The sequence below is a fragment of the Schistocerca cancellata genome, chromosome 8 (assembly GCF_023864275.1).
Source record: "Schistocerca cancellata isolate TAMUIC-IGC-003103 chromosome 8, iqSchCanc2.1, whole genome shotgun sequence".
NCBI lineage: Eukaryota > Metazoa > Arthropoda > Insecta > Orthoptera > Acrididae > Schistocerca > Schistocerca cancellata.
In genome coordinates this window covers 105,277,652-105,290,607 of record NC_064633.1, presented here as the reverse complement: position 1 = coordinate 105,290,607, position 12,956 = coordinate 105,277,652, and the positions used below count along the sequence as shown (strand labels likewise).

The window sequence follows — 12,956 nt, the reverse complement described above, 5'->3', positions numbered from 1 at the left end:
AAAGTGATACTGGGTGCCTGTATATACTGAATTGAATTGAAAATACAGTTTTGTTTGCCTGTATTTCATTTATTTATACATAGATGTTTATCTTTGTCTATAAGGTAACTAATTTCGAAATTTCATTTTATATCCGTTTGTATTATATACTTCTGTTTTAAAAGCCTGTAAAAAATAACGTGCGTTACTTAAGTGCGCGGAACTGCAGAAATATTTTAAGTGCTCGAATTGAAATTCACCCTGTATCTGTAAATATAATTAGCATAAACAGTATTGGTGTAAACAGTGATCTACGAGTGAGTAAATAAATAACAGAAATAAAAATTATTTCTGGATAAAATAATCCGGGAGTTGGGCTTCAACCATGTCTGCAATATCCAAGTCTGACGGGTAAATGGTATGTATCAGGTGTAGTAGGCTTGTTCTGTTAAACACCACTGGTCATGCATTCCATCAGAGGATTTTAAGTCCCATTTGGAGACTTCAAGATACACACAATTCTGCCTGTAATAAGCGGCATTTGGATCCAGGTGGCCTAGGGAAAGTTGACGTTTTAAAGCTATAACAAGCTTGCAGATGTTGACAGTTGGGTCCACCCTCGTGTTCTGAGCCAGATTAATGTCCCTGACACTCCAAACTTGGCGAGTTAGTTGTAGTATGTTATACCATAACTTGTGGGACTGGCACATATGGGTTTTGAAAATTGGTGGCATCAAAAATTGTGTCAAGCGATGTAAGAGCTTGAAAAAAGCCTCAGTTATTGTTTTATTGTAGGGATTCTTGTCACGGCCCTGCTTCCCTCTCCCACAGTTGTTTCGTGACATTGGCTCTTGGCACTCCGAAAGACGTATCCCCGCCATTACCTGCGGCGATATTGACAATAATCTGTGGTGCTGCATTGCCAGTAAATGTTGTGGACATAATATGCCGAGTGCAACAGGTTAGATTTAGCTGCTGATCGTGAGGAATGGCGTGAGCTCAGTATTGTTGAGCACAGGGTTATTACAAATGATTGAAGCAATTTCACAGCTCTACAATAACTTTATTATTTGAGATATTTTCACAATGCTTTGCACACACATACAAAAACTCAAAAAGTTTTTTAGGCATTCACACATGTTCGATTTGTGCCCCTTTAGTGATTCGGCAGACATCAAGCCGATAATCAAGTTCCTCCCACACTCGGCGCAGCATGTCCCCATCAATGAGTTCGAAAGCATCGTTGATGCGAGCTCGCAGTTCTGTTACGTTTCTTGGTAGAGGAGGTTTAAACACTGAATCTTTCACATAACCCCACAGAAAGAAATCGCATGGGGTTAAGTCGCGAGAGCGTGGAGACCATGACATGAATTGCTGATCATGATCTCCACCACGACCGATCCATCGGTTTTCCAATCTCCTGTTTAAGAAATGCCGAACATCATGATGGAAGTGCGGTGGGGCACCATCCTGTTGAAAGATGAAGTCGGCGCTGTCTGTCTCCAGTTGTGGCATGAGCCACGCGTGAAACTTGCCCACACGTGTTCAACCGTTTCTTCGCTCACTGCAGGCCGATCCGTTGATTTCGCCTTACAGAGGCATCCAGAAGCTTTAAACTGCGCATACCATCGCCGAATGGAGTTAGCAGTTGGTGGATCTTTGTTGAACTTCGTCCTGAAGTGTCGTTGCACTGTTATGACTGACTGATGTGAGTGCATTTGAAGCACGACATACGCTTTCTCGGCTCCTGTCGCCATTTTGTCTCACGGCGCTCTCGAGCGCTCTGACGGCAGAAACCTGAAGTGCGGCTTCAGCCGAACAAAACTTTATGAGTTTTTCTACATATCTGACCATATGTCAATGAATGGAGCTACAGTGAATTTATGAAATCGCTTCAATCATTTGTAATAGCCCTGTACTTATTACTGCATTAGCATGCGACTAAGAATCCATCAAAGACAGATCTCCTTGCCCTGAGACATTATTAATAATACTAAATTCCTATGCCATTCTCCTTCTGCGATACTGCATTCTTAATCTGCTTCACCATTGCAGTTGGGACGTTTAATGTACACTATACTTGACCAAAGTCGTGGGATAGCAATATGCGCATACACAGATGGCGATCGTATCTCAGACACAGGGTATGAAAGGGCAGTGGATTGGCGGAGCTGTTGTTCATGCTCAGGTGATTCGTGTGAAAAGGTTTTCGACGTGATTTGGCCACACAAGGGAATTAACAGACTTTGAAGGCGGAATAGCAGTTGGAGCTAGACGCATAGGACATTCCATTTCGGAAGTCGTTAGGGAATTCAGTATTTAGAGATCCACAGTGTCAAGAGAGTGCCGAGAATGCCAAATTTCGTGCATTACCTCTCACCAAGGGCAACGCAGTGGCCGACGGCCTTCGCTTAACGAGTGAGAGCGGCGGCGTTTGCGTAGAGTTGTAAGTGCTAACAGAGAAGTAAGACTGTGTGAAATAACAGCAGAAACCAGTGTCGGACGTACGGCAAACATATCCGTTAGGAGAGTGCGGCGAAATTTGGCATTAATGGGCTATGGCAGCAGACGACCAACACGACTGTCTGTACTAACAGCACGATATCACCAACAGCACCTGTCCTGGGTCTGACCATATCGGTCGGACTCTCGACGACTGGCAAACTATGAACCGGTCGGATGAGCCCAGACTTCAGTTGGTAAGAGCTGATTGTAGGGTTCGAATGTGGTGCAGACCCAACGAAACCTTGGACTCAAGTTTTCAACAAGTACCTTGCACGCTGGTGCTAATGGCATGGGCTGCATTCACATGGATTATTGACTGAAAATGGTTTATGTTCCCAAACGACAATGGGATTTTTATGGATGACAATGCAGCATGTCACCAGCCCACAGTTGTTTGCGATTGGTTTGAAGAAGATTCTAAAAAAAAGTCTAGTGAATGATTTGGCCATCCAAACTGCCCGACATGCGACATGATCGAGAGGTCAATTCTTGCACAACATCCTGCACTGGCAACATTTTCGCAATTATGGGTGGCTAGAACCTTGCCTAGTACGCAGTGCGGGTCTCCCGCATCGTCCCGTACGCTTCTCGGAGTATGGGACCTCATCGTCATAGGGGCAGCATCGCTCTGTATTTCTGGTGGGGACTTCCAGCGACATTTTAGTCCCTTCCACGTCAAGTTGCTGCACTACGGCAGGAAGGAGGTGGTCAGACATTATATTAGGAGTTAGCCCTTGACTTGTCACTCCGCTGTAAGGAACGCCGAATGAAGTGAGGTGGCAGAGTGGTGAAGATACAGAACGCGCATTCGATGGAGAAACAGCGGTTCAAACACTTGTCAAGCCGCCGCGCGGGGTAGCCGAGCTGTCTATGCGCCTTGTCACGGTTCGCGGTTCCCCCCGTCGGAGGCTCGAGTCCTCCCTCGAGCATGTGTGTGTGTGTGTGTGTGTGTGTGTGTGTGTGTGTGTGTGTGTGTGTGTTGTCCTTGTTGTAAGTTAGTTTAAGTTAGGTTAAGTAGTCTGTAAGCTTAGGGACCGATGACCTCAGCAGTTTGGTCCCATAAGACCTTACCACAAGTTTCGAAGCTTGTCCAACCATCGTAATTTAGGTTGTCAGTATATTTTCCGTGAACTGATTAGGGTGAATGCTGGGATGGTCCCTTTGAGAAGGGGACAGCTAATTTGCTTTCTCATCGTTCCCCGTATCATGATTGTGCTCCATCTCAATGACAGCTGGATGTAAAACACGACATTTCCATCACTTTCAATATAACGATCACTACAAGGCTGAACTGCCACATATGGAGCTCCTGGTTTGGCTCTTGCATTGTTTGCTGAAATGTCCAATGCAGAGCCAGTTGTAAGTTCGGTATAATGGTGCTATCCCTGGTATCAAAATCCTGTACATAACACAAGTTGCTAAATCTGGAGAACCGAGTGTTAGCTAGTACTTCTCAAGCCCAGTAATACACATTTGGTTATCTTGCACCACCTTTCTGATAGATCATTTGACAGTGCGGCTGATCCCGGCGGAGGGTCGAGTCCTCCCTCGGGCATGGGTGTGTGTCTTTATACTTAGGATAAGTTAGGTTAAGTAGTGTGTAAGCTTAGGGACTGATGACCGTAGCAGCTAAGTCCCATAAGATTTCACACACATTTGAACATTTTTGATTTAGATCATTTGACACTGTCAACAGAAAAACCAACAACACAACAAATTGAATGTTGTCAACAGCTATGCTTTAACAATGTATCGTATGACTCTACAGCTGTGAGCTGGTACATGGAATATAACACATTCAAATGCTTTTACTACCTTCTATGCGTTAATTAATACGTAGGCTGTTTTAACTGATTTCAGTTGCATTTCAGTCATGTTGCCAGCATTGCAGATATTAACATCATTTCCTGAAAATGGGATTTTGGGGAGTAAATTTCTTTACCAGCAATTATAGGATAAAGATCCCATTTACTCTCGACAAAACCTTAAATAGCTCCATGGGTGCGACTGTGCTGCTGTCTCTGAAACACTTCTGCAGGAACAGCTTGTACTCCAGGACTACACTATTGGCCATTAAAATTGCTACACCAAGAAGAAATGCATATTATAAACGGGTATTCATTGAACAAATATATTATACTAGAACTGACATGTGATTACATTTTCACGCAGTTTGGGCGCATAGATCCTGAGAAATCAGTACCCAGAACAACCACCTCTGGCCGTAATAACGGCCTTGATATGCCTGGGCATTGTGTCAAACAGCTTGTATGGCGTGTACAGGTACAGCTGCCCATGCAGCTTCAACACGATACCACAGTTAATTGACAGTAGTGACTGGCGTATTGTTACGAGCCAGTTGCTCGGCCACCATTGACCAGACGTTTTCAATTGGTGAGAGATCTGGGAAATGTGCTGGTCAGGGCAGCAGTCGGAACATTTTCTGTATCCAGAAAGGCCCGTACAGGACCTGAAACATGCGGTCGTGCATTATCCTGCTCAAATGTAGGATTTCGCGGGGATCGAATGAAGGGTAGAGCCACGGGTCGTAACACATCTGAAATGTAACATCCACTGTTCAAAGTGCCGTCAATGCGAACAAGAGGTGACAGACGTGTAACCAATGGCACCTCATACCATCGCGCCGGGTGATACGCCAGTATGGCGATGACGAATACACGCTTCCAATGTGCGTTCACCGCGATGCCGCCAAACAAGGATGTGACCATCATGGTGCTGTAAACAGAACCTGGAGTCATCCGACAAAATGACGTTTTGACATTCCTGCACCCAGGTTCGTCGTTGAGAACACCATCGCAGGCGCTCCTGTCTGTGATGCAGCGTCAAAGGTAACCGCAGCCATGCTGATAGTTCATGCTGCTGCAAACATCATCGAACTGTTCGTGCAGATGGTTGTTGTCTTGCAAACGTCCGCATCTGTTGTCTCAGGGATAGAGACGTGGCTGCACTATTCGTTACAGCCATGCGGATAAGATGCCTGTTATTTCGACTGCTAGTGATACGAGGCCGTTGGGATCGAGCACGGCGTTCCGTATTACCCTCCTGAACCCACCGATTCCATATTTTGTCGCAATACGATAAACCGCAATCGCGATAGGCTGCAATCCGACCTTTATCAATGTCGGAAACGTGATGGTACGCATTTCTCCTCCTTACACGAGGCATCACAACAACGTTTCACCAGGCAACGTTGGTCAACTGCTGTTTGTGTATGAGAAATCGGTTGGAAACTTCCCCATGTCAGCACGTTGTAGGTGTCGCCACCGGCGCCAACCTTGTGTGAATGCTCTGAAAAGCTAATCATTTGCACATCACAGCCTCTTCTTCCTGTTTGTTAAATTTCGCTTCTGTAGCACGTCATCTTCGTGGTGTAGCAATTTTAATGGCCAATAGTGTAGATGCACTCGTCACCATTCTGTTGTGCTATTAGGAAAAGTACGGCTGATGAAAATATCTGAGCCCTTTTTTACCTGAGTTTCTTGATTTTGCATTGTGTCACTTGGCAAATTCCTGGAGTTGTCAGATCGCATTGTGTGATTGTGTTTCCTATGTGGTTAAATATTGTATACTACTTCCGCTGGTGTGCCTTGAGGAGCTCCTGTCAATGACTGTTGTATAGTACTGTAGTGGGTTCACAAGAGCAGGAAATGTAGTCCAGATTATCTACCTTTCGCAAAGATCCAGCTAACCATGTTGAATTGCTGTCATGGCAGGGATGCTTCTTGAGTGGCAGTGTGTATCACTAGCACTTGACTATAAGTAATGGAGTGCTGTTTACTGAATGAAGTGAAAACATGTTCTGTAACTTCAAGTAAGCTAGTTAACTGACTGTGCTCGGGCGTAATGCGAACTTGAGCACTATTGAATTACCCCAAATATTTGAAGTGATTAAAGCCGTTAACATCTATAGTAACAGAATTGCCTTTGCTAATTAATTTGGTTGAGATGTGAAGTGTGGGAGTTAAAAATAGCAGAGAAGAACCCAAACCTCGAATTAAGTAAACATATAAAAATGAAGATTCATTGAAGTAATTTTGTAATGACGAACAGAATTGCACATGATTGACTGGTTTCGAGAGCTGCTACAACAATAATTCAGCAAGAGAATAAATTTGACAAGACTTGCATGTGTGTGGTGGTAAGTATTGGACTGCTGGTGCATTTTGCTACAAAATGATTATGCAGTGAAGCAATACGGAACCTTCCTAGGAGCCCACTGTTATTCTCTGAAGAGGCAAAGAAACTGGTACACCTGTCTAATATCGTGTAGGGGCCCCGCGAGCAGGCAGAAGTGCCGCAAAACGACGTGGCATGGACTTGACTAATGTCTGAAGTAGTGATGGAGGGAATTGACACCATGAATCCTGCAGGGCTGTCCATAAATCCGTAAGAGTACGAGGGGGGTAGAGATATCTTCTGAACAGCATATTGCAAGGCATCCCAGATACTCAATAATGCTCATGTCTGAGGAGTTTGATGGGCCAGCGGAAGTGTTTTAACTCAGAAGAGTGTCCCTGGAGCCTCTCTGTAGCGATTCTGAACGTGTGGGGTATCGCATTGTCCTGCTGGAATTGCCCAAATCCGTCGGAATGTCCAATGGAAGTGAATGAATGCAGGTGTTCAGACTGGGTGCTTAGGTACGTGTCATCTGTCAGAGTCGTATATAGACATATCAGGGATCGCATATCACCCCAACTACACACGCCCCGCACCATTACAGTCTCCACCGGCTTGAACAGTCCCCTGCTGACATGCAGGGTCCATGGATTCATGAGGTTCTCTATACCCGTACACATCCATCCACGCGAAACAATTTGAAACGAGACTCATGCGACCAGGCAACATGTTTCCAGTCGTCAACAGTAGTGTGTTGGTGTTGATGGGCCCAGGCGAGGCGTAAAACTTTGTGTCGTTGTCGTGCAGTCATCAAGGGTACACGAGTGGATCTTTGACTCCGAAAGCCCATATCGATGATGTTTCCTTGAATGAATGGTTCGCACGATGACACTTGTTGATGGCCCAGCATTGAAATCCGCAGCAATTTGCGGAAGGGTTGTACTTCTGTCACGTTGAACGATTTTCAGTCGTCGTTGCTCCCGTTCTTGCAGGATCTTTTTCCGCCCGCACCCATGTCGGAGATTTGATGTTTTACCTGTTTCCTGATGTTCATGGTACATTTGTGAAATGGTCGTACGGGAAAATCCCCACTTTATCGCTACCTCAGAGATGCTGTGTGCAATCGCTCTTGCGCCTACCATAATACCACGTTCAAACTCACTTAATCTTGATAACCTGCCTTTGTAGCAGCAATAACAGATCTAACAAATACGCCACACACTTGTCTTATACAGGTCGGGCGCTAATGACCGTAGCAGTTTTGCGCCCTAAAACCATAACAAAACAAAAAAAAAATAAACAAAAAAAACACTTCTCTTATATAGGCGTTGTCGACCGCAGCGCCGTATTCTGCCTGCCTACATACAGGGTGTTTAAAAAATGACCGGTATATTTGAAACGGCAATAAAAACTAAACGAGGAGCGATAGAAATACACCGTTTGTTGCAATATGCTTGGGACAACAGTACATTTTCAGGCAGACAAACTTTCGAAATTACAGTAGTTACAATTTTCAACAACAGATGGCGCTGCGGTCTGGGAAACTATAGTACGATATTTTCCACATATCCACCATGCGTAGCAATAATATGGCGTAGTCTCTGAATGAAATTACCCAAAACCTTTGACAACGTGTCTGGCGGAATGGCTTCACATGCAGATGAGATGTACTGCTTCAGCTGTTCAATTGTTTCTAGATTTTGGCGGTACACCTGGTCTTTCAAGTGTCCCCACAAAAAGAAGTCACAGGGGTTCATGTCTGGCGAATAGGGAGGCCAATCCACGCCGCCTCCTGTATGTTTCTGATAGCCCAAAGCAATCACACGATCATCGAAATATTCGTTCAGGAAATTAAAGACGTCGGCCGTGCGATGTGGCCGGGCACCATCTTGCATAAACCACGAGGTGTTCGCAGTGTCGTCTAAGGCAGTTTGTACCGCCACAAATTCACGAAGAATGTCCAGACAGCGTGATGCAGTAATCGTTTCGGATCTGAAAAATGGGCCAATGATTCCTTTGGAAGAAATGGCGGCCCAGACCAGTACTTTTTGAGGATGCAGGGACGATGGGACTGCAACATGAGGCTTTTCGGTTCCCCATATGCGCCAGTTCTGTTTATTGACGAAGCCGTCCAGGTAAAAATAGGCTTCGTCAGTAAACCAAATGCTGCCCACATGCATATCGCCGTCATCAATCCTGTGCACTATATCGTTAGCGAATGTCTCTCATGCAGCAATGGTAGCGGCGCTGAGGGGTTGCCGCGTTCGAATTTTGTATGGATGGAGGTGTAAACTCTGGCGCAAGAGACGATACGTGGACGTTGGCGTCATTTGGACCGCAGCTGCAACACGGCGAACGGAAATCTGAGGCCGCTGTCGGATCACCTGCTGCACTAGCTGCGCGTTGCCCTCTGTGGTTGCCGTACGCGGTCGCCCTACCTTTCCAGCACGTTCATCCGTCACGTTCCCAGTCCGTTGAAATTTTTCAAATAGATCCTTTAATGTATCGCTTTTCGGTCCTTTGGTTACATTAAACCTCCGTTGAAAACTTCGTCTTGTTGCAACAACACTGTGTTCTAGGCGGTGGAATTCCAACACCAGAAAAATGCTCTGTTCTAAGGAATAAACCATGTTGTCTACAGCACACTTGCATGTTGTGAACAGCACACACTTACAGCAGAAAGATGACGTACAGAATGACGCACCCACAGATTGCGTTGTCTTCTATATCTTTCACATCACTTGCAGCGCCATCTGTTGTTGAAAATTGTAACTACTGTAATTTCGAAAGTTTGTCCACCTGAAAGTGTACTGTTGTCCCAAGCATATTGCAACAAACGGTGTATTTCTATCGCTGCTCGTTTAGTTTTTATTGCCGTTTCAAATATACCGGTCTTTTTGAAACACCCTGTATATCTGTATCAGTTTCTTTGGCGCTTCAGTGTACTTTGAAGGGTTGAAATGATAATGGAAGAGAGTGAATACACTGATTGTCTTATTTAGTGGCTATTTCAGGACGAAAAGTGCATCAAATATTTGATGTATCATTTATGTTGTTTAGATTGGAGGTTCAATATGCACGCACATCAGTCATTTGCAGTTTGCTGTCCTTAATACAATTGGTATTATTCTTTCTGTGTACCCCATTTTATTCATTTGCAGTTCAGAGTGTGAAAATAGAGGGGAAATAACTAGGTGAAACTTTACAATTTGAGGAGGAGCTAGATTGTTGTGTGTCACTGCACTATCTTTAAACTTACATGTGAACATGGCTCTCTTGATTGTAGAGATGTTATTAACATACATATGTGAGATGGAAAGCGAAAAGGGACCTTGTGTTGGAGAAGTAAAATTTTCAATATTAGCAAAAACATATGATAGTCGGTTTTTTTGTATATTGTATTTTACTTCATTCTGTACACAAATGGATTTGAAAGTTGTTTGAATCCAGTAGGAGTAAACAATATCACTAAAAGCAATCGATGTCAGTTTTCTGAGAAAGGATGTCTTCTCGTTTTGGGGAAATTACAAGAGACCCACTTTATAAATCTTGCAGCTATCCATGCAGCGCTTCACAGAAAAGTATTTGCAAAATTTCTAGGCAAATTAAGGAGCTCAGAGTAGCTCTCTGTAAAAAACAACAATAATGCCAAACAACACACGCGATTCCTTTTTACATGAGAGTTATAAATGCCCACAGGTTTTCCATTATGTAGTTGGCACCCCAGAAATGCCACCTGATGACGTTACTGCAGCAACAAAAACCTACTCCTCCATTTCACATTAACTCTGCTGTTGCTGCTGAAGTGGAAAAGGTGAAGTTGTTGTGAATACATATGACTGGCTAAATGTCTCGAACAATGGTAATGCTAATAACGTGCTTCACATAACCAAATACAGTCCGTTTCAGTTCATCGTTAGCTACAAAGGTAGTGTACATTGCACAATGATTTTGCTGGAAATGAATTTGCGTACAGAATTTTTTTTTTTTCTGAATAAAATGGAACCGTTGGGCTGTCTGGTGCAGTAATTCCAGCAGGACTGGCAAGACAATGGAAAAAAAAATTATATTTTTAAAACATCAGGTCCTATTGCAAAGAGGAATAAAAGACATTATTTGTCCTGAGGTAAAACCAGAACCTCAACTCAGTGACACTGAGGGTCCTTAGGAAGCACCTGATCTACCAGATATTCCAAAACAAAGAAGAAGAGGCGGAAACATTGTTTGTGAGCGATCTTGAACACATTGAGACACAGGTATTTTAGAAGTGGAAAATCCGATAGTATAATCTGGTCTAATCTAATAAACTGTGGGATTTCGGTAATCTATTTTTTGGGGTTTTGTGAATTCAAAATTTTAGACGATTTTGGTTTCAAAATCAAAATTTGGTCCAAAGGTGCCGTAACACAGTAAAAATACCAGCATTTTGCCCAGAAAAGCTGTGTAGAGTACGCCAATTTTTCTTCAGATAGGGCGAATTTATTTGGTTTTGAATTTTTTGCAGTGTGCTGTGGGTCTGAAGGGTTTAACCATTCAATGTATAATGTTAACTTAAAAAAAAAAAAAGTCTATACCAGTTGACAAAGGACTTTTTGAGTGTAATATACAGAATGTGTTTCTTAAACATGTAAAATTAAACATTGGTAATAAAGTGAAACTTTAAAATACATTATCTCAAACACCTGCTTTCCATCACCGACATTTCAACATGTCGTAAGTCATTCAAATTTGGAGATAGATATCTATTTTTTTCTACAAGTTGCTCAGAATTTAACGCTGAAGGTAAACACCTGCTTTCCATCACCGACATTTCAACGTGTCGTAAGTCATTCAAATTTGGAGACAGATATCTATTTTTTTCTACAAGTTGTTCAGAATTTAACGCTGAAGGTAAAAATTACAATAGCTCAAAATCCAAACTGTTCGATAAAGGGCCCGATTTCTCTCTGTCTCACATAGAGGGTGTTCATAATTAAAGTTCGAGTTTTAAAACACTGTAGAAAGAGAACCACTGCTTAGAATTATGCCAGACTTGAACAACATATTATTGGCGCAGTGGAAACGTCAGGGAACAAAAGTAACGGAAATTTTTATCAGTAGATGGAGTTTTAACCGTCTTAACCGTAAGGGCTATAAATGATAGATGAATCGCAATATGACGGCTGTGGGTAGAGTTACTGTGAATCGCAATATGACGGCTGTGGGTAGAGTTACACAGTACACCATTCGTTCTGTTCAATATGCACGACTGCACAAGTTCGGCAGTCAATAGTTGTGGCACTGGGCACTGGGCACTGGGCACTGAACAGAACATCTTTCAAATAACCCCACAGCCAGAAGTCAAACGGATTAAGATCAGGTGATATGTATGGCCAGGCTGTAGGGAAACGATGGCTAATAATTCTAATATTTCGGCAATGCCCCTTGCAGCAGTTACTTCCCTGACTGTACAATGCGCGAAGCATCTTACATGAAAGTGATCTTATCCGCACACCGACACCATTGAAGGGTTGGAGTGACGTTGGTGTCCAAAAGACTATCATAGGGTTTACTAGAGATGCTACAGGTAATACGACCCATAGGACTCGTCTCCTTGAGAAAATACGGCCCTACGATAAACAGAGTCTAAGCCAGAACTGGTACTGGTTGATGTGCATGTGGATTTTCCGTTGCCTATATTCTGCAGTTCTGCATATTGATATGGCCTTTTAGCTGGAAATGGGTTAACTCTGCCAACAAAATGTTCCATGGCCATTCATTGTCCACTTCTATGCAAGCAAGAAATTCCAGAGTGAACTTTTTGTCCTGCTGGCATGTCAGCGGGAAACCACTGCTGAACATGGGTGATGTTTTGTAGGATTTTATGCGCTGTGCTCACAGACGTGTCCAACATTTGGACAAATTCCTGTGCGCTCCATGTTTGCACACCACTGCTTTAACCTTCCTGCAATACTGTGGCTACACCTTCGACAGATGTCGGATCGACTGCTTTCTTCCCTTTGCCACGTTGCAGTTCAAAAGAACCTTTCTTTTCGAATATTGTAGTAATTTACTCCAAACCCTTAGCAGACATCACACCAATTCCTTTTTTCGTATTCTTGAGTGTCCGGAATTTGTGCAGGGCCACTGGTGCACAGCCATTGATTTTGTAAAAGAGCTTTACCAGCAGCTTGCTATCCTTTGTGGAGACAGTCATGTTAAGTTTCGTTGACGCAAACTGTTGAACGATTTTGTGCCATGAATTTGTTGGTGTGCATGTTCTGACACTTTAACTATTGGTTCTCCTCCTTATTTTATGCTGTCTAAATTTGACGTCTTTCTGAGCAGCATTTCAC

At 43.4% G+C, this 12,956-nt stretch overlaps 1 protein-coding gene across 1 annotated transcript in view; it reads left to right on the top strand.

The window, feature by feature from the left end:
- The window catches only part of LOC126094673 (ubiquitin-like protein 3), a 487,449-nt gene that overhangs the window by 433,526 nt on the left and 40,967 nt on the right, over positions 1–12,956 (top strand). The gene's annotated exons all lie outside the window — the stretch shown is intronic.